The sequence below is a fragment of the Pteropus medius genome, unplaced genomic scaffold, assembly GCF_902729225.1.
Source record: "Pteropus medius unplaced genomic scaffold, Ma_sr-lr_union100, whole genome shotgun sequence".
In the NCBI taxonomy this organism is placed as follows: Eukaryota; Metazoa; Chordata; class Mammalia; order Chiroptera; family Pteropodidae; genus Pteropus; species Pteropus medius.
In genome coordinates, this window is record NW_024355205.1 from 30043034 (window position 1) to 30070659 (window position 27626).

Genomic DNA, 27626 nt, shown 5'->3' on the forward strand with positions numbered 1-27626 from the left:
CTGGAATCACCATTTGGAAGAGAACTATACATAGACCAGGAATAAATTTTTGTGTTTGGAATTTCGTTGCAGGAGTTAGCCTTCCCTGGCTAATATACAGGGTCCCACCGTGGATGTATCAAATAAGAATCTAGACATTATTAAAGGAAAAAATTATTCTGACATGTTAAAATGGTACGGAAAATGTATTCAAGATGATTGCAATAGGGGAGAGAGATCAAGTTCAACTTTAAATACAAAGAGAAGTGGGATTTTTTTTAAGCAAGTAGCAGGGCGAGGGGATCATCATGAATGAAAAATTACTAAAAGGAAACATTCTAAGTAGGGAGATTCTCACTACATTAGCCTAATAAGAATCTTGCTAAAGGCAGGACAAGGACTTATACATCAAACACTGGGGATGAGAAACTTGATCAGATATCGCGTGTAGGGGGAAAGCTTAGCCAGGTTTTTTTTGCTAAGACTGGGCTAGGCAGGTCAAAGAGAGGGTCAGAGGCCAAAGTTGAGGCCTAGTCGAAAAGGGGGCTCTGAGGAGCCTAACTAAAGTTTGGTCAAGGAGAGAGACTTTATCAAGGTAATGCTCTGGATTTCTGAATTTTAACCACCTCATTAAGACTTAGAATGGGAAATAACCTGAAGGAGGTCCCCAACTACCCCAGGCCACACAGGCGAAGACCAGAAGAGCCAGGATTAGACGAGGTCTCCAGCGACTGGTCAGTTTTGATCCATGTTCCAATGAACTAATATATTAAATATCAAATTCAATTGTATCTCTATATATACACATTACCCAGGGATGAAAGCGACTTTGAACTCCCTTGAAGAAAAATTTTTTTAATAGAAAAGTAATTTCATTTATCATAAGAGCTTTTTATTGTGTGGCTTTATCTTTTTTTTTTTTTTTTTTTTTTTTACTTGTTAACTTTTTCTTTTTTATTAAGTTTATTGGGATAACATTGGTTAATACAATTATGTAATTTTCAGGTGTACGTTATCATTTGACATCACCCTCGAAGCAATTTAAGCAGCAAGCATCCCTGCCTAAAAAAGGAGAAAACTGGGACTCTCACCTCTCATTTCGCAACTTTAACTCTGAAAACCAAAGGGAAAAAGGATGGATAAGCATGGGTTACAGGAGAGCCCAGTGCGGGAGACGGCCGGGCCTGTCAGATCTCAACTGTTTGTGTCATTGGGAATAATTAAACCCTCTAGTAATGGGCAAGAAATAATGAACAGACACCTCAGGGCCAGCTCCCCAGACATTATAAAACAATGAGAGGGGAGGGGAGGCAACCTTTTCCCACAAGACAATGACCTTGGAGAGCCAAAGATGTCCCCATAGCCCAAAACGCTTTGTAGAACTGGGTTCAGAGCCCACTGAACGTTCTGCTACATATCCTCACTGGTTTAATTCCGGGGCCCTTTGAGGTAGGATCTGATTTTTTTACCTTTTTTTTTTTTTTTTAGGCGAGGCAACCCTTGGTTGACCTCACAGATTGCAAGGACCTTATCAGCTTACAGTTCCTTATTTTTAAATTTTTTTATGCCTACAGCACCTGGTCTTCCTAGGTGGTCTCCCATCCAAGTACTAACCAGGCCCAACCCTGCTTAGCTTCCGAGATCAGACGGGACCGGGCCTGCTCAGTGTGGCATGGCTGTAGACCCAATTTTTTTAAAATCGTTTTTAAAATAGAATCATACAGAATTAAGCGTTAACATTCCTTCAGTGCACTCTCCTGCTTCTAGCTTCTCTTTCCTTGCCTTGCAAATCCACCTGAGATTTTTGTTGTTATTGTTGCTTTTTAATGAAAAAGAAGCGATGCTGTTTATTTAATGCTTTTAATTTATAAGAACTACTTCTTAATGCTATAGTAGCAGTCAATTCCTCAATACTGAATCTGGAAACCACAATCAAGAAAGACCGAAAATTTTATTGGGACTACGCGACTCAGCACAGTATTAGGCAACCATGATTCTAGAACAAAAACTGAAATATGTATGACAAAATGAGTCCCTAAATTCCAGGGGATCCACGAACCTCTCAAAACTGAATGCACAAAGTTGTATAGCGTGTGCATACATTTTTCTGGGGAGAGGCCCCATAATTTTAATCAACTTCTAAAGGAGTGCGAACAATTTAAATGCCCGTAAAGAAATCTCACTCGACACACCATTACCACCATTGGAATAAAATCCCCAGATCTCAGACTCTTGTGCCGTGAGCTGTGAATCTCTTTCGACTTTCAAAGTATAATTTCTGACCACCCCCCACACACAAAAAAAATCATATTTTATAGTGATGGCTTCTATAATCAGTCGAATTCTTATAGCTTTCCAAGTTTTCATTCTCAAGGAGGCTAACAGTATCCCTACTTCTCTGGCAAATCCCTCAAAACTAGGACTTGGAACTCATTGTAGGCTCCATAAATCTGATCGGTTACATAATATAAAACATCAGACAGAGCTGGCTCCCATGCAAGTCGTTTAGAACGTATTTAATAAAGCCTGGACCTCATGGAGTGCAGCCTCCCAAATAGCCAAAGGGAAGCAGCAGTCTGTAAACTGTTCATCCTTGGACCCTCCTCGGTCTCGAATTAAAATAGCCAGGAGGATCGAAATTGATGAGATTTCATTAAGGGAAAAATTTCATGAAAGTCAATTCTAATCCCTTTAGCTCCCACAGCAGCCGGACTTGTGTGTTCATGGGAAGCATTAAAGATAAGCTATCCCATGGAAATTATAACAGCAGTTATCAAACAACTTTAATACACTCTCGTCGGCAGAGGCACGAAAATTTAGAATTTGCACTGGCTTTCCTGTCATCAAAAAGCAGAGTGCTGAGTCAGCCTGCATCGGCACAGGAAGACAGCGACTGAGGAACACAGCTTCCTGATTTAAAAGTAATAAAGGCAGGCTTCTGCTAAATTCCTTATTGCATTAAATTTCAAAGGAGAAGTGAAATATCTACAATGTCACAATGACTTTAAAGCACAGGCAATCTATACTAATGAATTTCATGCATATGCTCTGGGAATGTACAAGGAAAAAAAATTAGGGTAGATGACTAATTGCTACAATAATAATTCCATATTTGCTTTCCCCACAAGCACCAAAAGCGAAATTTGTCAGTTTGAGCAAAATGAGACTGGACTATTTATCGGGACCTCAGATAAATAATGATCTAACATCCAAATTAAAAGGGAGTCTGTCATTAAATATTTAACAATAAAAAAATGTATATATGTCAGCAACTCTTTCGAAGAATAAGAGAATCCACGCACAACCACTGCTTTAGATTACTAGTCATCAATTCAAATGGAGATGGCAGCCAAGAGATCAAGAGAAGGCTGAGACTTGGAAGGGCAACAATGGGAAAATTAAGAAAGATCGTCAAGAGCAAAGATGTGTCATTAGAGACCAAGGCTAATATCATCCACATCCCCATAGTCCCCATTACTATGTATAGATGGGAAAGCTGGACGGTGAAAAGATGGACAGGGAAAACTGATTCATTCGATATATAATGTTGGAGGAGAACTCTAAGGACACCCTGGACCGCCAGAAAGACAAACGAGTGGGACCCAGAGCAAGTTAAGCCTGAAACATTCTGGAGGCGAAAATGACCTAACTGAACCTGTCCTACTTTGGGAACATCATGAGAAGGCAGGGTTCTTTGGAAAACATAAGAATGCTGGGAAAAACAGAAGGCGACAGGAAAAATGGAAGAGCAATATGAGGTGGGCTGACTTCATAAAAAGAAGCCACAGGCATTGGTCTACAGGAGTGAGGCTGCTGAAGACAGGACACTGTGGACATCACTCATCCATAGCCGCCAGGAGTCGGAACAGACTCAACAGCACATAACGCACACAACAAGTAGGTACCGTTTCCATGGGAAATGTCACCTAGCACATGGAATTTAACATCAAATGTCACGGGGTAACATAAGAAACAGCCTAAGGCGATAAGTGAACCCTGACTGAATGAAACAAACTCCAGGGCCTCAGTTTCTTATCTGCAAAATAAATGGTTTGAATTCATTTTATCAATATGCCCCTTCCAGCTTTAACATTCTGTAATGCCATGACAACCTTCACTCTGGTTAGTTCAAGTGTCTTCTAGAATGTTCTTTAACCACAGTTCTTTCGTAGTACATTTTGGTCTTGCTGAAGGAGGGGCAACGCTCACTCCGAAAGACTCCTTCATGTAGCGTACAAATTTTGTAGAAAATAATCTGGTAAATCAAGGAGATATTAAGCTTCCCCTTGCCATGCTCGACGTTGTCTATAATTCCAATTAAAAGAGACACAAACCTTTAGCAACTGCATAGAATGCTGACTATGGTCACAAATGCTGCCCCAGCACAGTCTACCTAGCAGACACTCAGACACTCGAACTCCTCGTAATACCCAAAGACCTGCTTTCTTCATAGAAAACTAAGGAAATCCCAAATCCTTGTAAAATCCGAGGGTTACTTTGAGACTACCGCCCATTACTTCTCAAGTTGGAATACAGACAGTCACTGAACTTATTGGTTAGCCCTCCCTGCCCCAGGAAAATGAATGCAGCTGGGGCGCAGGGGGAACAAAAGAGAGATTGGGTTTCTGTTGGTTGGTATTTTTGAGAGGTTGGTTTGGGGGTGGGGTGTTGTTCTGTTTTGTTTTTTAAACAAACTCTGCCTTCAGCCTAAATGTATGGAGTTGAAAATTATCAGCAACCTCTTGCTGCCTTCTATGAGGTCCAGGCATGTGAGTTCTGGCCATCCCATGCATCATGACCCAGACGCCCAGTCCAGAGGCGGGGGCGGCACACACAGTTCCATCTGTCCGGTGCTAATATCCACCGGTGCTCACTTTAAGAGAGCTCGCTGAGCCTCCAATAGAAGCTTACACACTGGCTCTCACAGTGGACTAGTACTGCAGGATCAAAGCTTATGGGTATTACTGAGTGAAGACCAGGGAATGATGAAGTATGAATGAAGAAGGTGCAGAGAAAGCAAAGGGAACAAAAAAGAAATGCAGAGCATCCCCAACTTACCCATGGGAGGCATTCGTTCACCGCAATTGGCAAGTAGGACAAGGAAGGCCTTTCGTTAAAGTGACAGGCCCTGCAGCAGTAGCGAAGCCACTCTCAGCTGTCCCTTGAAAGTGTTCTCAATACAAAATACTATAGACGTGCTGTACATTTTCAAGGAAAACAAATACAGAAAAGTTACGAATCTTGCAATAAAATTAAAGCGAAACAGTAGAGTTCAAAAGGAGATACTTTATTCATGTTAGAAGCTGATGATTAAAGAAAAGCAGCTTTAATCAGAAGAAAATCAGGGGGCTACAGACATTCTTGGATATTCTAGGGTGGGCTCAGAAGGCCAGCGGCCTTGCGTATGAAGAATTTCATGTGACGTCTAATGACATCGAAGTACAGTGAATCTGATGAACCACAATTATTAGGGCCATTTGGGAGCCTAAATAGGAAAGGAAGAAAGGAAGGAAGAGAAGGAGGGAGAGAGGGGAAACTATTGGGGGGGAAGGAGGACAGAGAAGCTAGAGAAAGAAAAAAAAAAAAGGGAAGAAATTTTCCTAAAGTCAAAAGAATTGGAAAAGGAGGACGGATATGAGAATGAGCTCTCACCATTAAAAACCAAGCTGTGAGTTCAGAAATGAAGAAGGCAGGAAACCAAATGGGAGTGAAGAGACCGTGGCTCAGACACTTCCTTGCAGCGTCCGAAGGAAATGAATCAGATGACTGCTGACCTGAGAAATAAGGAGATGGGCAGTGACCCAGAATGAGCACTTGTATTAGTCAAGGTATACTGAGATGTATATAGAAAGAGATTGATTATAAGGAACTGGTTCACACAATTACAAAGGCTGACAAGTCCAAGATCTGCAGTGGGCAAGCTGAAAACCCAAGAATGCTGATGGTATATTTCCAGTCCGAGACCCTAAAGGCATAGAAAAGACTCATGGCCCAGATCGAAGGCAGTCAAGCAGCAGAAATCCCCCCTTATTTGGAAGAGGGTCAGCCTTTTGGTCAATCGGGCCTTCAACTGATTATACCGGGCCCACCCACGCTAAGGCGGGCAGTCAACTTTACTCAGTTTATCGATTTAAATGTTAAATGCATACTAAACCATACTCAAGGAAACACTCAGGAAAATATTTGGGCACCGAGTTTCTCAGTCAAATTGACACATAAAATTAACCATCGCAACACTCAGCGCGTAACAGGCCCCAACATAAACACTGCTCACTCCAAAAACGTCTATATCGGCCAAAATTCGAGGACAGAATCTAACTTCGAAGTGCCACTTGGAAAAGCCCAAAGATGGGGGCTGACCACGGAGGCATCTGGCAAACATTCATTCCCAATTCCACCTCTGATTTCCAGACACAACTTCCCTGTCGCCGGGACGCCACATTCAGAACCACGCCAGCAAGACATCCACAGACAGGCTGGTCAGAGAGTCCAGCATTACCCAGCTGAGTCCCCTGGCTGCCACGCCTGCAGATCTCTGTGACCAAGGTACACGACCTCTCCCCGCGTCACCCACTTGGATTGCTCTGGAGAGTAAATGGAGATGAAGCAATGGATATAAAAGACTTACCCCAGCACCAGACTCATAGCAGCTGCTTAGAAACACATTACTGGCTTTTTTGTTTTGTTTTGCTTTTGAATTCACTGCTGGTTCCTTCCTCAAAGTTTCTACTCAGAAAAACACCAGCTACTTCCACAGAGAAACCCGCCCCGCCATTGTCACGACTCCCTTTTCTTTCTTGGGTGGGACTCGGTTTGGGGTCTGGGCATCTACTAGATAAAGTACCAGCACGGCTTCCCTGCAAACTGACCGAGATAAAGCAAACGGTGCCCACACTGAGGCGTAATTCGATTAGGCAGAAAAGCAAATGTCTGGCTTCATCGAAAACGAAAGAAGGTAAGTGCAATCGAGGAGACTTCCTCTGGGCGGCCAGCGATCAGGCCGTGACCACGTGCCTGGTGCCTGGCCTTGCAGTAGAATCTAAGGGAAGGGCTGCTCCGGGAGAATGCAGCAGCACAAGACACGAACCCCCGGCCCCCGGGGAGCACGGCTGCCCTTTTCCCCACTGGCTGTGATTAGACAGAAATGGGACTCAATTTCCATCCCTCCCGGAATATAAAGACGAATCCATTTCCTATCAAAATAATCAGAATCCCCCCCAAATCACCTCCTTTCAAAGAGGTCCCCGCCAATTTCCCTGTCGTAAACAGTGGGTCCGCTCTCCTATTCCAGAAAAGCAAGTCCGAGGCCCTTCTCCAGCACGTTTCCTTGACTCTCTGCAAGAAGCTGGCCCTTGTAATCATGGCGGTTCTTCCTCCCGCTACTCTTTCTCACGGGTGCCCTGCTTCCTACCCAGATCTAAGTCCCTTGAAGGCAGAACCAGTGCTTTCTCTCTGCATCTCGCTTCCCAGGGCTTAGGAGGGTGCAGAGCACACAGTGGGGATCCCAAAGGCTCCGATAAAGAGCAGTTTTGACCCACAGAGGGGCCAGGGAGTCAAAGTGCCTCTTCCTCCTTGAGAGTCCATCAAAACAGTCCTTGTGGGTTTCAGACATTATTAAGCAGCACCTAATCCATCCAGAAGTCAATTAAGCTGAGAAGCCAAACTGGGAATTTACAAGGAAAATAGTTCACACGAGATGGAGAAGGCTGATGGAGAGTAAATGGAGATGGCCCCACAAGCGAGGACAGGCCTTGTCAACTGTATTATACCACGGAGTGATCTGTAGCTCTGAGAAGAGCATAAATCGGGCCTTGAGCAACAGGCACGGCCAGCCAACTGGGCCATAGGCACTCTGGCACTGGCCATCAATCACGCCTTTGACATCCAGGGTGCCCAACCAGAGGCAGAGCCAAAGGGACAGGTTGCAAAACAACATGCTTGATTTAGCATATCATATTTTTCTCATGAATTTTTTAATTCAGATAATTCACCCAACATTACTTTAATAAAAAATAAATAAATAAATATTGTGTATAGGAAGCTCGCCAAATCCATACGCGGTTGAGTAATCCCAGTTCAGGTGACCTTGATGATTCCAACATGAAGCCAGGGTGAAAAGCACCAGGCTTAAGTGGAGTTCAGAGAAAGGAGCAATCAAAGTGGCTTGGAAGCTGTGGGGTGGGAGGTGCTGTAGGGGCTCAACTAGAGTGGGGTGCTGAGGACACCCCTGGAGGGTCAGGCAAGCTCGGAACCAACAGAGCGGAAATGCAGGAGTGAAGCCACGTGCTCATTGGGAAAAGGTTAGACAATCAGTCTAATTGGCTCTGTGTGTGTGTGTGTGTGTGTGTGTGTGTGTGTGTGAAGGCTAATATTCTGGCTAAAAACCTGGTGGCTGTAAGAGAATTGGCAATACAAACAGATAATAGAGAGCTGGAAGAGGTGACCATGAGTTCTAGCTTCAGCTCAATTTCCCAGATCAGTGAGCCATCTATGAAGGGCATGTCCTAAGGGGGCACTTTTTTTTTTAATAAATCACAATATTATTTTTACAGCCACTTCGAAAAAATTATTCTATACTACCAATTATCCACTTAGTTTTTGAATGTCTCCGATTCTATGTCTATCTCTTTCTCTCCCACGCATGCGCACATACACACACATATGCACACGCACGCATGCACACACATGGAGTTGATCCGTTCGGATCAAGATCTAAACAAGATCCACACGTTGCATTTGGTCGACTGGACTCTTCGGTTCCTCGTCTGGCCGTTCCTCCTTCCTCCGTCTTTTTATTTCCTTCGTATTGTTTTTCACACACCGTTTTCTCTTTTCAGTTGATTGTCTACATTATTGGAGGTACTTCTCTGTCCCTCGCTTTCTCTGACCCTCCTAAAATCCTCCTTGATTATCTTTTCTAAAAACGTTTGGTTACCAGATCCTTGAGGAGCCAAGGACACTGGCGCTTTATGTTCAGGCTCTAGCAGGGATTCCCAGGGGAGGCGCGAGCCCCAGAGAGCTCTGCCGACCTGCATGGAAAACAAAAGTACAAGAAAATCCCCCAGAAACACCTCGATAGACATCGCTCTGGCGTTAACCATGACCTGGGTGCATCACTGTCCCTCTCCGGGCCTTACTGTCAGAATAACAGGGATGAACAAGATGATAATGATGTCAATATTAATTGCACAGGTATTGCCCAAAGATCCTTCAAGATTTCTCCCAGGCAAGACTTGTGATTTTAAGTATCAAATTCACGCAAAAGTCAAGAACATCCTCCTTGAAGGGGACATATTTTATAAATGATGAAACTAGGGACAATGATGACGAGTAAACTAAGACCACAAATTGTAGATTACAAAAAAAAAATACTTCAGTCATCATTATAATCTGAACTTGAACAACATGCCATTGTTTCGATGTACTTTCTTATACGCTCAGAAATTTGACCCACATTAATGGATAAGTGATAAAGGGTGGTAATTAAAGGTTATTTGCAGACTCTTGGGTGTTCTCCACCATGGAGATTTCACGCCCCCTCCCCGGGGACATTTGTTGGAGACACTTTAGTTGTCATAACTAGGGCAGCGTACTGGCATCTAATGGGCAGAGGCCAGGGATACTGCCAAACATCCTGCAGCGCATAGGACAGCCTGCACCACAAAGGACAACCCAGTCCACAGTATCAGCAGTCCTGAGGTCGAGAGGCCCTGATCTATGCAAATCTCCTCATTACCCAAGTAAATATGTGCTGAGGCGAAGGGGTGGCTACCGAGGGCTAAAAGCCCAGGCAGAGAGACAGCCTGTGTTACAAGCCTCCACACTGTGGACCACTGCAGCATGCAGGGTTTGATAAGGAAACTGTCTTGGTTTGCCTTGTTTTGTTATCAAGATAGATCGAAACACATATTTCTGAATCTGAACTATTCTCTCAGTATAGTCATCTTCGAAACTATTTATAAGATACTATCCAACTGACAAATTTACCCTGCATAGCAGACTTGTCTCTGAATGCGAGTGCCCACGCTCTGACAACCTCTGACTGAGGCAATAGGCCACTGATGACCTTGGGAACAAGCAATGAACACGCCGCTGAACAGAGAGACTTCTGATGATCCCAAGTACTATGATGAGAACTAGAACAGTTGTAATGGGAGGTGATGGGGGCACTGGGGAGAGTGTGTGTGGAGGAGCTGCTACTTCACATCTGATTCTCAGGGAGGCTCATCTGAGGAGGTGACATTGGAGAAGAACTATCCAGGAAGTAAAGGGCTGGCCAGGAGGAACTGGAGGGATCCTGGCGAGTAGGAGGAAGGCTTGAGGCTGGCTGCGTTCTAGTCCCACAAAGAAAGTGTGAGAATCACCCAAGTTAGGAAGAGTTGAGGTGAGAGGGAGGTGAGGCCGCATCAACTTGAGGCCTGGCACCCACGGCAGAGCCTGGTTTTCAAATCCATGGTCATAGGAGGTCACAGGAAGTTCAAAGCCGAAGAAAAAGATTTGAGTGCTATTTAGATACTTCTGGCTACTCTGTGGACAAGAAGGGATATAAAAAACCAACTGGGAGGGCAACTGCATTGAGAATTTTACCGAAAAGCAAAACCACCCAAAAAGAGAAAGGTTTGCCACTAATGAAGATATTTCAAAGAATATGCCCCAGACTTTAAAAGCTATTTCCAAAGAAGAGACCCAAAATTTTTGAGCAGCAATAGTCTCTTTCAAATTATTGTACTGGGAACTGCTGCCTCCAACATCCTCCCCATCTCTCCAACCCCCACCTGCTGCCCCCTCATATGACTTCCTTCTTTCAAAAGATAAACTCTGGTGTGACTGTTTTGACAACAGCCTCTTCACAGTTACACAGAGGTGACTTCCCCCAACAGGCTGGGGCTAAGGCAGGTATTCAGCCACCAGGGGACAATGAACCGCATCCGACACCACCACCATCTCTCTGAGAAGGAGTCTGGACATGCCGGTCGTGGGCAAGGAACTCTTGAACCAAAGAGTAGCAAATAAAAGCTTGGGTCTGCCTGGAATGTTCTCTCCCAGTACTTTTACTTGCTCTCTTGCGTGTTCTAGTCTCCCAGTTCTCAGCCAATTAGCACCAAGGTGAGCCATGGGGAAACTGAGGCTCGGGTTCTGGGCTTTGGAGTCCATTCCCTTTCCCTCTTTTCCCTGCTGGTGGATCCCTTGGACTTATCATTCGTGGTCATCTCAGCAGTAAGATCCACGGGGTCAGATTAAAGGGTAGGTCTAGTAGGTCTAAAAATGAGCCAAGGAGGCTTCTCAGGTTGTTTTAAGCAAAAGCCCCAGGAAAACTTGACACCTGGTTGGCTCCGACTCCCCAGGAAATTTCCGTGAGGTCTGAGCTAAAGCGACAATCCATATTAAGGAGCTTCCCCTCTCCTATCTTCCCTGACCAACCCGGGGCAGTAGTGGGTGTCCGGTCAAGCATTAGAGCACCCTCTGCACTAGCCTTCTTTTAGTATCTTCCTCAATCCCACTGCCCCCACCTCCCACCCCAAAAAAAAACTAACAAGGAAGGCTGCACGATGCTATAATCTGTGCACAGGTTCCGAAGTGCCTCCATAGGAACTAATTCAGACATCACCAACTCTTAAAAGGTCCCCTGCCCACCCAAGCTTCATATTTCAAAGAAAGATGGTTAATTATACATTATGATACCAATTATTTCTGAACGCATTATGAAACAGGATCTTTGCTAAGCAATTTTATTGTTTTAATTCTTTTTTCTATCATTTTTAATAATTACACTCTGGTTTTTATTACATTAAGATGCAATTATGAAAGAAAAGTCCTTTATATTTTAAATCTATTTCAATTTCTTTTTACATAAAGAATTCCACAGCCATGCATAATAATGTAGCACACAGTATATAGTCAACAGACAAAAGGAATAGCTTAGATAAAACTAGCTGAGTTCCATTTAGGGGAAAATATGCAAGTCTACGTATTTTGAAAACCCTTAACATGAGACATTCACTGAAAGGATGGAGAATTTTGAATACACAAAAACAAAACAAACCACATAAGAGCACGCACATATGGAAGAGAAGGTTTCATACTATCTAAGGAAGAGGGGTAGAGCAAATCGGGTCTCAATATGCTAAACTTCAGGATTACCAATATCCAACCATCTACCCAGTAAAACAACACTACACATAAAGTGAACCTACCATGTTGAATTATATTTCAAGTATAAAGATAATGTCATCTAACATGCAGAAGAATGACCAAAGAGATATAAAGTTATTTATTAACTTTAAGCTACAATTGGTGAGCCACAGAATTTCACATCCACATGTACGAGAAGCTGAACGGCATTTCAGTGATGAGGAATATTTCTGTGTGATCCCTATTCTGAGAGCTTATTCATCCTCCTAGCCCAGAGGTCAACTAACTGGTTTTGGTAAAAGGCCAAACAGTAAATATTTCAGGCTTTGTGGGACATACGGTCTCTGTCGCAACTACTCAACTCTGCCATCGCGGCATGAAATCAGCCATCGGCATTACGTAAGATCACGTCTATCCAATAGCCCCCAAAGTCCTTACAATGGCCTAGGAGGCCCTATGCAGCCTGGATCCTGACAACACTCCCTCACTGCCCATCACCTCCCTAACCACCCCTTAGTCCTCTCCTCCTCAGATGGTTCCTTTTTCTCCATCTCTTATTTTTAGCATCCTATTTCTTTATCCTAGTTCTATCCGCATTCAATTACACTCATAGATTTCTGGTCTCTTCCTTTTTCATTCATCTCTCCTTCCCTCCTTTCTCCTATTGTCTAGAAACATCTATTACGTAGAATCTAAACATCTAAACAAATAGGCTATTTTTTATTAGTTTCTACCAAATCCTTATCCCAATGTCAACTATGTTAACAGTCCAAGAGTTCATAATGATAACTTTCTTTAAAAAAACTCATTGATCATCTTCGAAGGATAATATGGAACCAATTCATTATTCTGGTAAATAAGAGGAAACAATAAAGCCATTATTCTGCCTTGTATACATAAACTATACCTCCAAGGTAATTTTTTTTAAAAAGTTTAAATAAAGTTCTTTATAGAAATTTTCCTTTAAATAAATACAGAACGAATGACAGAATAAGAGTATCATCTTTTCATAAACTCTAAATAAAGAATGATGTAGGCATCCATTACGAATCATCAATGGTTACTCAAACTATGAGGAAAAAAAACTGATAGGGACCCTAATAATGAATGATTAGATTAACAGCACCTGTCAATATTAAGATTTCAAAAAGAGTTGGAATGTGTCACCTGACAGAAGTTACACTATCACTTATGAAATACTTTTACCAAAAAATTGAACCTGAATCTGATCGAGCCTTTAGTTTATAGGAAATTTGGGGAACAATAAAACACATTAAATAACACAGGGACGTTAGCAGCAAAATCTGTAACGTGGGGAACTCCAAAGACAAAAGGTCTAGCTTCTTCAACGAATATATTATAAGGGAAAATAAAAGAGGAACGTGAAACATACATATTAAAAGAGACTTAAGAGACATATCAACCAAAAGCAATATGTGAACTTTGTTTAAAGCCTTTGATTACCCTGAGATATTTTTAACTAATTCTGGAAAAATATTTATGAGACAATCAAGAAAATCTGAACATGGATATTTAGTGATATTAAGAAGTGAATTATTGTTCATTTTTTACACATGATAATAGTATTGTGTTGATCTTTAACAAATATAGTCTTTATCTTTTCAGAGAATCACATAGAAATATTTAAAAGTAAATCCAATTTTCTTTTTATATCTTCGCCCCAAAATTCTTCTTCAAACAAATGACTTTGGTTGTTTTGATCTTATATGTAAGTTACCATTTTCAAATATACCCATGAAGTAATGGCAGAAAAAATAAGGATGAAAATCAACAAACACTAGGCACAGATTTAGGGCTATATGATAAACATAAATGAAACAGCAAATGTATTTAATATACCCTTGATGAACCTAGAATGTCCTTCAAAGCATACAGAACGTATATAAGAGTGTAAACTGCTCACCATGTGGATGTCAGGCTTCTGATAATGCTAACATCTGGAACACAGCCATCAACCTGGAAATTAAAAAAAAAAAAAAAGACTTCTGAGTGACAAACAGCTTTCACAAAGCCCAAGCACTTTACTCCATGAAAGAAAAAGAAATGTGCCATTTATAAAATTGTTATCAAACAAGGCATCAGCAAGAGCTAACAGCAGAGGAAGGAAACAAAGGACTTAGAATTTGAAGCAGAGCAATGCAGGAGTTTACAGAATAAAGACAAGAGTCCACACAGATTCAACCCCCGGGGGCATCACCCTAATGCAACTCTCTACAGTAACAATATCCCAGAGTCCAAAATGTAGGTTCACCCAGGCTTAGAAACCCGTTCAATAAAGCAAGACAATATAGCCATCATTAAGATGGCTAAAATTTGAGAAGCTAATTTATTCACTTAGTGGGGAGGGAACGGGTTGTAAAGACAGGCCAAATTGAGATCAAGGCAGGGCTTCTTAACCACGAGAACCAGCCCACAAACAGGTGAGCGCACTGCTCGTAGTAAGCTCCACGTGGGTGAGGCTGGTCTACAGGTCCTTGAGGGTTCAAACAAGAGCAAGGTTTTATGGTAGGTAATGCTAAGGAAAACCTTATCCTAATGCTTGTTACAATGGTAAGGATGACTTTATTCAGGACTACTGTAATAGAGAGAGAGGAGGCTCACCTTCGAATAAGGCAAAGACACCTGGGGATTTATGGCAAACAAGCAGAACGAGAAGATCAGTGGCCAAAAATTACCCAGAGGAAACATCAAGGGTGGGGGCGGGGGCATTGTCATTAAACCAACAGAAAACAGGATTTTTGCTGAAGGTACTCTGGGGTGATCAGATATCACAGTTGGTGAGATCCTCTCTAAACCGATTTGGCAGGATTCTTGGTAAAACTGGGTGAGGCAGGCCAAAGACAGTATAGGGACCAAGGTCCAAATCTCGTCGAAAAGGGCTCAGAGTGGCCTGATTGAAGTTTGCTTAGGGAGAAGGTCTTTGTTAGTGCTGCCACCTTACAGAGATGCATGGTCATAGAACAAGTGCAAGGAGCCAGGAGCAGACCTAAGACGGAGTAGACCCCAGACGGTGCAGACCCCAAACGGCCCAGATCCAAGCCTGGTGATGTCAGTTACACCCGCTGCCTCACAGCACACCACTTTAATTTCTCAATTGCTTCTAGGCACATAATTTCCATTTTCAAAACTCTAGAAATGCCCATTTCTCTACATCAAGCTACCACTGAACATAATGCCATGGAAGTCATTTAGATACAGTTCCCTGTGATACTGAGGCAGATTGGTTCACCACCATGAAGCATAATGAAACCTTTCAAAGTGGCCTTGTAATGGCAGGCATACGATAGAAAAACTAAAACACTTAGTTTAAAAGCATCTGAAAAGCAACAGGAAGCTTCCAATCACTAACAGGATTACAAAAGCTCCATAGCACAAGCTAAGCAATTCCCCATGACACCTGGTCCGCAGGGAAAGCATCTGAGGAAACAAAGCTGCTCCGCGGCAGTCTCGAAAGCGCCACGTACTGGAAAAAGTTATTTTAGACTCTGAAGGCAGATGTGCTAACTATAGTCTTGGTTGCCCTTCAGATTACTTCGCGGCTTTTCCAGCGGGATCTGTGCCCTGGGAGGCTGACCTCCACCACCTGCATCCACCAGGTTCTGGCCCTCCGGCCCCTTGGGAGATAGCAGTAGAAGCCAGCAGACTAAGAGGAGGGTGAAGAAGGAAGGAGCACGGATCTTCTGCTTCCTCCCTAGGGGTTATCTCCACAAGTTACACCTCCTGTCAAGGAACCCTCTCTCTATATACCTAATTCTAGGAGTTGAAAGGTGCCACTGACTAAATATGTCCCCCACGATTCATATGTTGAAACCTAATCCCCAATGTGGTGGTATTTGCAGGTGGGGACTTTAGGAGGCGAGTAGATCGTGAGGCTTAATGGGATTAGTGTCTTTATAAATGAGACCCCAGAGAGCTCCCTCACCCTTTCCAGCACGTGAGGACACAGAAGACGATCATCTATAAACCAAGAAGCAGGCCCTCACCAGACACCAAATCTGACAGCATCTTGATCTTGGACTTCCTGGCCTCCGGAAGTGTGAGAAATTTCTGTAATTTATAAGTTACTCAGTCTGTGGTCCTGTTACAAGAGTCTGAACAAATCGAGTCAGAGGGGCTTCCTTCCATTGACCCCTTTACTTCGCTTCCTCCTTTCACCTCACTACCCCCTTTCAGCTTCTTAACCCCATGACATATCTTCATTAAACTCTATTCTGTCACCTCTTTGTGTGTGTCATACATTTTCCTGCCAGAGCTTTGAAGGACAACAATGGAAGAGAATGGGGAGGGGGACACATGCGAGAATCAAACATTTAATTTTTCATACTTGTCCTCAATTGAAGGGGAAGAAAACTCAGTTTTAAGCTAGATTTCATTGCATGTGTATGAGGCGGGGGGCGGCAGGAGGGGTGCCACGGGCTATGTCTCAGGAGGCTGAGTGTGAGGGTTCAAATGAAAATCCAGTATTTATATACAGAATTCTGTATACGTGTGCATTTTTCTGACAAGAGAAATCCAGAAAAAAGAAAAAAAAAGGCCCAAAATGTAATTGTACTCTCAAAAGTTGACCCAAAAATGCAGAGCCGATACTGTAAGAGAAACACGGCACAGAAACAGCCACTGTCTGCCCAGGAGAAGAACAAGGACCAGGCAGCTTATACACCTGCACCGGGTGTACAAGCAGGAACACAACTTCATCCCCTCAGGGAGGCGGCTGGGCTGGAGGAGAAACCATCAACCCCTTCCGACTGCCACCACCCACCCCAAAGAGCCAGTTGGGATTGCTGTGTTCCTGCACATCACTCACAGCTCCCTTCCAACAGTAAAGTGACATTTCAAAAGCTCATCAGCTCAGCAGGTGCTCAGATGCACAAGCAATAGAAAAACAGTTCCGAGGCTGTGGAAAAGCTCATCTTCTTGTTCTGGAAAGCTCCAGGCTGCTGAGGCTGGGAGAGCATGGAGGCAGCAACTCAGGAAGGGGAAAGCTCCAGAAACAGCAGACTAGCAGAGCTGAGCCCGCAGGAAATGCCCAGAGTTGTCAGCCAGCGCTCCATTCTGGGGGAGGGCACCGTGGAGTCAACCCTCACCCTACAGACCCATGGCCAGAGCCCAGCTCTGCCCCACACCTGCTGTATGACCAAGGATATGTGGCTCACCCTCACTGGGCTGCAGTTTTCCCCTTTGCAACAGGGACATGACCATGCAGTATGAACCCCGCAAGGTTGCTGTGAGGTGGAACAGAAATGTGCCTGCAAGACCCAGTGAATGCCTTCCCAGGTAATTTTTTATGCTCATATCAGAGCTCGTCTCCATTTCCTTCACTACTGGGGTAATCTCGGGTACGAACAAACGGACAAAATCAACCTCCAATTCCACACCAAGGTGGATGCCAAGAGGGAGTGACAAGTCCCCTGCACAAGGGAATCTGAGAGCCTCTCACACAGAGCCCTATGATTGTGTCCATTCCCTATGTCATTATCCCTTTCCTAGCTGGTCCAGGGGCCTTAGCTCAGAGGCAGAGGAGACTGGTGAAGAGCCCAGCAGCCTCGGCTGGCATTTGGGCTTGCCGCATACTGACCGGGTGGCCTTGGGCAAGTTATGTTATCCCTTTGACTTAATTTCCCTATCTATAACTCAGGCATAGCCATCACCATAGTACCTATCTTTTTTTGTGAGGATTAAAAAACTCATGCCAAGTTCTTAGAGTACTGTCTGACCTACAGTATTAACTCGATAAACGCAGGCTGTAGTATGGCCCCTCACATGTCAGCTAATTTCCAAGGCCCAGCTAATAAGGAAGCATCTGCCCTGCAGAGCAGCCAAATACTGGCACCACCAACCCACGAGCCAAGCACCATACGCCCTTGATTCTAAGATGCGTTTTTTTTTATATTAATGTTCCTCAAATTACGATATACACACACATTTAACAGAGTGGAATTTCTCAACTGTAAAATGGGGATAAGAATTGTAACTATATAATGGCATTGATGCACAATTAATGATTCATATATGTGAAACGCTTTGAATAGGGGATGCCATCAGCAAGACTCTGCAGGTATCATCATCATCATCATCATCATCATCATCATATCAACTGATCTGACCTGCTGCAGGCCTGCCCACTCCAAGCAAATATCGAAATTCTTCTTCATTCCATCTTGATCCAGGGTCACTTGATCCCTGGTACACGAAGATGCTCTGTGGCTCGGGGCTACCGAAGGAGAAGCCAAGGCCCTAGTACTCACAGCACAGAGCTGAGGGCACTTGCTGGATTTTTACCATTCTGTTGGCTTCCTAGAACTAGTTACTTACAGGACACTGTTTAGAAGCTGTGGAATTTGCACCATATTGGTTCTCAGCTTATTTATTTAAATTAACTTTTTTGCCCATAGGATGATTTGCAGGTCATGGTGCTGGTTTCTTGGTGGTCCCTAAAGAACAGCTGGTTTCTTGGTGGTCCCATGAGCCTGAGGAGCGCCTGCCCCAAGGAAGACGGACTTTCAGTGGAGGAAAGAGGAAGCCAACCGGAAGCAGAGAGAAGGCAGCAGGAAGGACATCCCACTGCAGCTGAAAACCAATGAATGAGCCAAGAAACAAGGCAATTAGTAAATCAAAGGCCTCTACTCTTCGTGACAAAATCTAAAGCAAGTTCCATCACACTTTACTATTTTCCTTTCCTCTTTCATCTTAGCTGCTTTGGAGCATGGGGAGTGCCCAACAAACAAGGGCGCATTCGACGGAAGGTAAACTCCTAAGGGTGTGGACACTGGGTCAGTCTACCTGGATTCAAATCCTGATAACCCAACTATCAGCCATGCGACCTTGGGCCAATCCTCCAACCACTCTGTGCCTCAGTTTCCTCACATGTAAGAGAGTAGCAGCAGCTAATAGAAAAGTGAGAGTTAAACGAATTAATACGCACGAAGCTCCTGGATTAGGCACACAACAAGCAGTCACAAACCGTTAGTCACCACCATGCTGGTGGACCTGCGCCCCAGGGCCCTGTGGGGGAAATCTGGTTCAGTGAAATGGGAAGGAGGAAGTCGTTTCCAGCTCCCAGCAGCCAAGTGAAATGGGAAGATAATTGGAGACAGACGGATTGGGATCTAACTGCAGCCACTGCACACACAGGCTGTGTGACTCAGAGCTAACTGCTCGTGTTCTCTGAACCTCATCTTCCTCAGCAGGCGTACAGGGTTAGCCACCTCACAGGGTTGTTGTGAGGAATAAGGACACACAGTGTAGGCATTGAATAAATGTCACTTCTGGTCATCCCCTCATCCCCCCGCCCCTCCCCCCAACCTTTCCTAAGTGCAAAGAGGACGACAACAGCAAAAACTCAGGGAACTTCGTCACCCACTCACGTAAGAGGCCCCGTCAGCCATGGCTAGTGAGGTTTTCCCACCAACAAAGCGAGACAGCGGCCCACTCCCTGAGGCGTGCTCATGGGGCCCGGCTTCCAGCCCTGTCAGCCATCTTCCACCAAAGGCCCAGAGAGCAGGAGTCAGGGGCAGGAAAACCCTAGAGAAAAAGCGGGGAAGGGCGTAGGTGTTTTAAAGTCCTCCTCGGAAAAACCAGACTCCAACCAAAGGTTGTGGGGACTATGTGACAGCCACTTCGGGAGCTGGCGCCTGAATTATTAGCAACAAGGGCTAGAAAAGGTCGTTTTCATATCAACGTCTGAAGGATAAAGAGTGTAGATAAATGTTAAAACCAGTGCCCAAAACGGTCTCATGCCGCTTGCTTACACAGCTTTTTCCTTCTTCAGACAAATGATAAAACACTGTGCTTTTGAATGTAAATCATCTTCAATTAAGACATTTCTGTTGGGAAGCAGTTTCAGCAAGGCAAGCTGAAATATTTGCCACTGTTCTCCGACTTGGAGCTTTCAAGGCTGGCAGGGTGATTTATTTTTGTTGATTAAACAAAATACAAACGGAAAGGGCCTAAAAATTGATTAGCCAATTACACTCAATGATTCTCAACGATGCAATGTGCCTCGTTGGCTTTGCCAGAGTTATAAAAATGCTTCCTAGCTGTACTGCCATTTTCGGGATTTACACCACTGATATTTGTGCTGACAGAAAGATTAAGGAAGGACTGGATTATGCAAAATTCGTCTTCTCTTTTGCAGGAATGGAAGGAAGAGAAACAACTAACAGCTTAGGCCATTTCAGGACTGCACAGGACTCATGATTCTCAACAGAATGAACTGGGTTGAGTGACAGAGCCATTGTCACTCCTTTTGTGTGTTCTTGTTCTTGGCGAATTACAGATTCACTAATAGAGGCCAAATTGTTGAGATGACAACAATCATAAATATCCAAATTCTTCATTTTTCTTTTTATTTTCCAAAGGAGATGTGTGTCCAGACAGGCATCCAACCAAATGACGGGTGTCAGATACTTCTGCAGAATGGATCACTGTCTACAAGGGCACCATGAACCTATTTTGGTCCACAGCAAAGTTTTTCTTAATTGCAACCAGGAGGTCTCGACCACAACTGCCATAAATTCACATTTGATAGCCATAAACCTGGGCCAGCAGAATGCTGATGCTTCCCAGTGGTCAGAGCATGGATACCGCAGGCTGCCATACATTTTGAAACTTGATTGTACATAATTGTTAATCACTGACCCATTCTCCAACCCTCCCGGGCTGGAACATGTTGCTAGGCAACCAATTTTGCTCTAGATACTTTCTGAAAGCAAGTGAGGCAACAACTAAGTGTCAACTAGGTAAACACTAACCATTACAGACAGGTTCAAATGAAAAAAAAAAGATGCCTGGTTTCCTTAAAGCATGTCCATCTCATGTCCTTTCCTGATGTAGACGTGTATTTCCCGTGTCTTACAACTCAGCAAATAAACACTCTTGGGTTGAACTGGATGAAACTGTCCTTTCATTAGATTGATTTGGTAATTCATACAGTTCAATCCAATAACTTAAAAAAGGTTTGCACAGATTGTGAAATAGCAGGCCTATTTTCCTCCACTAGCATAATCACAACTGTGCCTCACATCAATAACGTATCATTTACCTAATCCACACATTTCCAGAAATTCTTTTACAAGAGTCAATTGGGAGAGGCAACCCGCATCATTTTGCAAATGCCTGAATAAGAGAGCGTATTTATTTTTCCATGTTGGCTATTCTAAACTGATCGGACTGTTTCTTGTACAACACCCACACATTTCCTTACCTTTTCAAAGGTTTGGGGGTCACAGGCAATGAGACTGAAAATATTTTTCCAAATTTGAAATCTGGAACACTAGAGGGACAGCCTAACCATGAGGACAAAACCGCCAAGTGCATGAAAGAAGTTCCTTTAAGGGGAAAGAGGAGGAAAGGCAAGATCTGTGTTGTCATGGAAGAGGATGCTCTTCTGGGAAGCCATCGAAACCTAACGGATCTCCTTGTCCAAGGCAGCAGAGAACTCCACAGTGGAGAAGCACTGGGAAAACATAATGGCCCTATGTCAGTTCGCAGAATGTCTCTTGGGGTGGGGGTGAGGGATTGTTTGAACCTGCTGGAAGTCCTGAGTGATGACCAGCCCAGGCAGTGCATACAAGGAGGTGATTAATCTCATTAAGAAAGAATTGATAAAAATTATTATGTGAAGGGAGAATTCACAGTGAAGTTTAAGTGTAAATTTCTGACTTTACTGAGCAGGTTTCAATACCTATAAAATTATAATTTTCTAGCAATGAAAATTAATTGTATCTAAAATTACTGTTATAAGTACAGCTTAGGGAATATAGTCAATAATACTGTAATAACTACACTTGGTGTCAGATGAGAACAAGACTTATTGGAGGAATCACTTTGTAAGTCATATAAATGTCTAACCACTACGCTGTACAAATGAAACTAATTTAATATTGAATGTCAACTATAATTGAAATATTTTTAAAAATTAAAATTACTGTTAGTTTATAAACTAGGCACATGTAAACTTGACAATGGACAAATGGCAAATTGTCTTGAGAAGAAAATAGAAAGTTTATTGCCCATGTCCAGATGTGTCCAATTAAAATATAACCAGGCTTTCTGTTTAGTCTGAGTTTGCTTTATTACATGCCTGTAATTAAAAAGAAAAATTAAACAAACAGAAACATAAAAAGTTAAAGGGCAAAAGTTTTCTCTTCAACTCATTACTACCCTAATTTTCACTCCCCAGAGATAACCACCAGTTTGTTTTACTTTTTACAAAAGTGACATCCTAATGCATATCCTGGCAACTTGTTTTTTTCACCAATATTACAATGTAGAAGCTAGTTTTAAATGAAGTCTTCTGAAGCATTCAATTCACCGGCCAATTTGTCCACAGTTTCAAAAACAAAGTTTCTCAGATAGCAAGAGTCACCCTTCTTCTCTCAGAGTAGGCTCAATTATTCATCCCCCAAAAGCTCCCAGAATGCACTACGAGAAGCTCAGTAAGGAAGAAAGAAATTTTCATCTCCAAAGGTATGTCCAAGGAAAGTTAGCCCAACGCAAATGGGGTTCCCAAGAAGCAGCTGGTCAACACCACATACACATAGCTTGAGTTGAAGTCCCCAAAGAGAGATGTCTATAACACACACACACGCAAGCACACGCACACGCACGCACGCACAGAGACAAATGAAATCCAGAACCATCAAAGACTGAATAAATATCAAGAGCCAACTGCTGAATTAAATTCTGAAGCTCACTGCTACTAACCGGAGGAAGAATGTTATTTCAACAGGGACATTTTGAAAGCCCTGCGAAGGACATTGTGAGCGTGCCGGGAACCAGCAACTCTTGAGACAGGAACAACAAAAACACTTTCGTGAGCATTAGGACTGTCACAAAAGCAGGCACTGACAGAACTTTTGTGTGTACAACACAAATTCCACATGGCTCCAACTTGGGAATTACCAAGCCATATTTGACGTTGTCTTTTCTTTACTTAAGAGAGGCGACTGCAAACTTAAATTCTGAAGTCCATAGTCCTGATCTCAGTGTGCTTTAAATAAACCACTTTCTCTCTCTAGATATCACCAGTTTCCTTGTCTATGAGAGGACTTGACTGAAGAAACTCAAATCTGTAACATGATTTATTCTTATGATTCTGTTTGGTTCAAACTATGTGGATGGATGGATGGATGGATGGATGGATGGATGGTGATGGAAGGTAGGATGGATAGATGGATGATGGATGGATGATGAATAGAAGGATGGATGGATGATGGGTGGATGGATGATGCATGGATGGATGGGAGGCAGTGGTATACTGAGTGGGACTGTATAGACTTATGACCAATTGCTATAGAAATTTTGTGGGCCAGTGGACATCACATTCGTAGCTGAGAACCGGCTATGGTAAGAATATTTACACCACGGAAATTGGCAAAAACTACTAATCAGGCCTTCTTATCACCCCATAGAGTCAGTTGACCAAAACAGAATTGGTGGAAAAGGAGCGAAAGCAGATAAAGGGGCAGTATCTGTGTGTACACAGTCTTCCAAGTGGGCTATACCCTCATACCTCCATAAGATGATATACTTACTCTGCCTGAAACACCATTACTCAACTTTGCCTGAATAACCAGTGATTCTTGCCCAAAACTCAGCTGAAATATCACCTCTCATTTAGGAAAGCCATCCTGATGTCTGCCCTAGTCTGTGTGAGAAATACACCCCCTCCCGCAATGTGCTCCCACAGGAAGCTGTAATTATTCCCCACCCCCACCCACCCCCAGCCTGCCTCACTGAACTGTCGGCTCATGTAGGACAGAAACGATGCATTTTAGTTCTTGGTGCTCGATGCCTTAGCACGAAGCCAGGCACATAGTCACCATCCAATAAATAGATATTGAATTAAAGCAATGGTTTTAACTGCAAGGCAGAGCAAAAGTGTTTGTTGAGAAAAGGGTTATTAGCCTCAAAGAGCTGCACTTATTCTATCCTGGTCAACTGTGCCATTGGCAGACTTTTCCAGGACTTAAGTATTTCAAGCCCACTCTCACTTACATTCTGGTTTTCCATTAAATCAGTTAACCTACTTTTATCACAAAACAGTGCAGTGTGTCACTGACCCATTTTGTTTCATGTCTTTGTTACTCAATGACATCCACATGTCACTGTGAATCACATTTTTAAATAAGGAATTAAATATATTTGTCCTGGATTTACCCAAGCGAGCCCTGAGCGCACTGGGACTCACCCTCGGGTTCTGTTGCCTAATCTGCTCAAGTGGCTTTGAGCAAACTGCTTAAGCTTTTTCATCCTTAACTACCCAATCCATCACATGAAGACAGAAGACCGGAAATAGCACAGATGAGAGGCCAGCACCTTGCCCTGTGCCAGAGGACAGGCAGGCTCACCACCCCTGACTTTAACAATGGCCCATATTACTAAACAGAGAAGGACCTTCGTCTACAGGCCGAGTGGCTTAGACAATAGAAATTTAGTCAGTCGCTTTCTCACTATGTCCTCCTGTGGCCTTTCCTCTGTGGGAACGCAGAGAGAGGAGACTTGGTGTCTCTAACGCTTCTTAGAAGGACACTGTCCCTATCAGATTAAGGGGCCCCATACATTTGACCTCGCTGAACCTCTTTATCTCTTTAAAGGCCCTGTCTCCTAATACAGCCACATGAAGAGTTAGGGCTTCAACATATAAATTTTGGGAGATACAATTCAATCCATTAACAGAAGACTAATGAGCACAGAGAAAGTACTAATGCCTATTGTTCCTCACAAGGAAAAGAATCTCTACTCTCCTAGAAGAATTAAAAAAAAAACTAGACCTCTATTCTGGTTTGAACTGTGACCCCGCCCCTAAATTCATATGTCAAAGTCCTAATCCCCATTACCTCAGAACGTGATCTTATTTGGAAATGGAGTCATTGCAGATGTCATTAGTTAAAATGAGGTCACACTGGAGTAAGGTGGCCGTTAATCCAACACGACTTGTGTCCTTAAAAAAAGGGGAAATCTGGACACAGACAGGCACACTGGGAGAACACCATGTAAAGATAAAGGCAGAGATCAGGGTGACGATTCTATAAGCCAAGAAACACCAAAGATTGCTAGCGAACTGCCAGAAGCTAGGAAAAAGGCATGGAATAGATCCTCCCTCGCAGCCTCAGGAAAACCTCGATCTTGGATTTTCAGCCTCCAGAACTGTGAGTCGAGAAATTTCACTGTGTGAGCCGCCCAGTCTGTGGTACTTTGTTATGGCAGCCCCAGGAAATGAACACAACCTCTCGTCAACACCCCCTAACACCTTCTCCCAGAGAGGAAGAGAACTTTCCTTGCTGGCCAACTGGGAGAAGACACTGAGATCATGCTGACTGGTGCCTTCTGGACTCGTTCTTCTGAAGCCTGTCATCCTCAGGACTCACCTTCTCCTCCTCTGCCCTGTCCCTGGGGTCGGCCAGCCCTGCAAGCGGGGAAGGGCAGTGACCAAGCCCAGCTGGCCTTCGCCCCTAAGCCCGTTGCCCAACCAGCTCTATCTGTAATGCTGACATTTCGATCTCCCATCTGCTTGAATTCTCTGTTATGTTCCTCAACTGGCGATAAGTTCTGGGAAGAGAAGGAGGTGATTAATCATCACCCTTCGAACCTCAGCAGTGCCCTTCGGGTATTTCCCTCACTGCCTTCTCATAGCACCCCCGCCGCTCGCCACGTACGGCGGAAGCAGCCGGGGCTCCTGGCCACAGTCCCAGGACCCCTGGGAAGAGGAGTCAGAAGTCCAACTCAGGTCCTCTGACAGCAAACCCTACAGTCTTGCAATAACAGCCACAGTTCTGACTTATTACAGCAGGTCAAGTATTCGATGAGAAGATGACAGAAAAAGGTACATGTCTTTGGCAAAGATCTTAAGTGGGGTAGAAGAGAAAATCCAGTTAGTCACCGAAGAGAGCTAATAAAGATGAGTAGGCCTGGGCTCTTCCAAGCCAAGAAAATGCTCAGTCAGCTACTTAATCAGCCAAGAGGAGCGCCTTTTCCATGCTGGGGGAAAACTGATTATTTTAGGCTGATTAGTGAGAATAGTTCAACTACAGTCCTACCTAAGTGCCAAGCCAGAACTACTTGGCGACAGTGTCTTTTAGTCTGTAGACTCCAATAAGCTGTCACTATTAAAAAAAAAAAAAAATTGGTGGGAACTCACCACTTTCTACTATAGTCCCATATTTCCTCTTCCTCTCTTCCCTTCTTGCACCTGCCAATAGTCTAGACTTGCTGGTGGCGACCAGCATCATTGAACTTCAGGATTAAAGACGTTAAAGAGGTTCAAGGATTTTGAAATGGCTGGCTTCTTAAACTTTCCTATGTCCAGACTATAGAACACCCTCGCTGTTGACTCAGTGACCGACCTGAGAGAGGCAAACAGGAAATCCAGACATACTGAAAGTAAAATTCAATCTAGATCTATACAAACTTCCATACGTAAGTTTAAATACAATCAGCAACACGAGAACAGGTGGGGAAGATGGTACAAATGTGATTCCACATTATCTAGATGACTGAAAGCAAAAGGAGCCAACAGGCTCATGGGGCCACAAAAGAAAAAAGGGGGAAAAAAGCATGTTATAAAAGCTAAGAATGAGTCTAGAAAGAGTCTGAGCACAGCTGGAACAATGAGATCACTAAAGGAAACGCAACCCGTTTCGAGGAGGTCTTCGATGATCTGGAAAACAAACCCCAGAAGAAAGCAGCAAGAATCCCGTGTGGTCTGAAAACAAAGCCCAAGGAATGAGAGTTGAAGGAAATGGCAAGGCTTGATCCGGAGGGGAGGGACGGGGAAGGGGCGGCTACGCGCTTCGGACACGGCGGGGCCCTTACGCCGCCTGCTGCAGTCACCGGAAGACGGACTGCAGCTCAGTACGTGTCAACCTGAGACATGCTTCCCCCCCAGATGGAAAGGGGCCACTTTGGGACAGGATTCTGATCTCCGGTAGTTTTCAGGGGTACATACTGAGGCCCATAGGTCAGAAATGTTTTAAAAGATGTTCCAGCATTAGGAAGAAAGTGAGTTCGAATGACCATCGACGTCCTTCTCAGCTCAACGATAAAATCCAACCCAGATGCCAAGGGCACCGTCAGTATTTCCAACCTGAGCCATAAGCTCATTTGGGGCGGGGATTTGTCACTAATCACACATCTGGACTAGAATTTCTGCCTTTACACACAAACATAAAGATCTGACCTGCTAGTCACCTGGGGTGTATCTGACCCAAGGAAATAAAAACGGGGCTTATTTTTTAGTCCCTAGGTTGTGCCAGTCTGTTTTGTTTCCGTCTGTTGATGGATTTACTGGGAGGTGGGAAAAGAGAGTGCAGGGCAGGAAGACATAAGCATGACGGAAGGGTGAGGCTGACGGAAGGGTCATGCAAGCTGACATTCGGGGACACACCCACCGCCAACCCAGGCGCATCTGGCGAAGTTAATGTCAGGCTTGCCAATCCTTAACTAAACCAGAAGCATCGCCGGTCAAGGCCACCCAAACACCGAAAACATCATGG

The 27626-nt window shown here is 43.8% G+C and overlaps 1 protein-coding gene and 1 non-coding gene across 5 annotated transcripts in view; both read right to left on the reverse strand.

Annotated features, from left to right (window-relative positions):
* Positions 1-27626, reverse strand: part of TIAM1 (TIAM Rac1 associated GEF 1) — a 326413-nt gene that overhangs the window by 243394 nt on the left and 55393 nt on the right. For all 4 annotated transcript variants that reach the window (XM_039857285.1, XM_039857282.1, XM_039857283.1 and 1 more), the window contains exon 2: positions 14036-14088. The gene's annotated coding sequence lies outside the window, so the exon portion shown is untranslated. The remainder of the gene's footprint in view (positions 1-14035; positions 14089-27626) is intronic.
* Positions 1545-1663, reverse strand: LOC120599122 (5S ribosomal RNA). The gene has a single exon (XR_005651805.1). It is a non-coding gene; the product is annotated as a 5S ribosomal RNA (ribosomal RNA).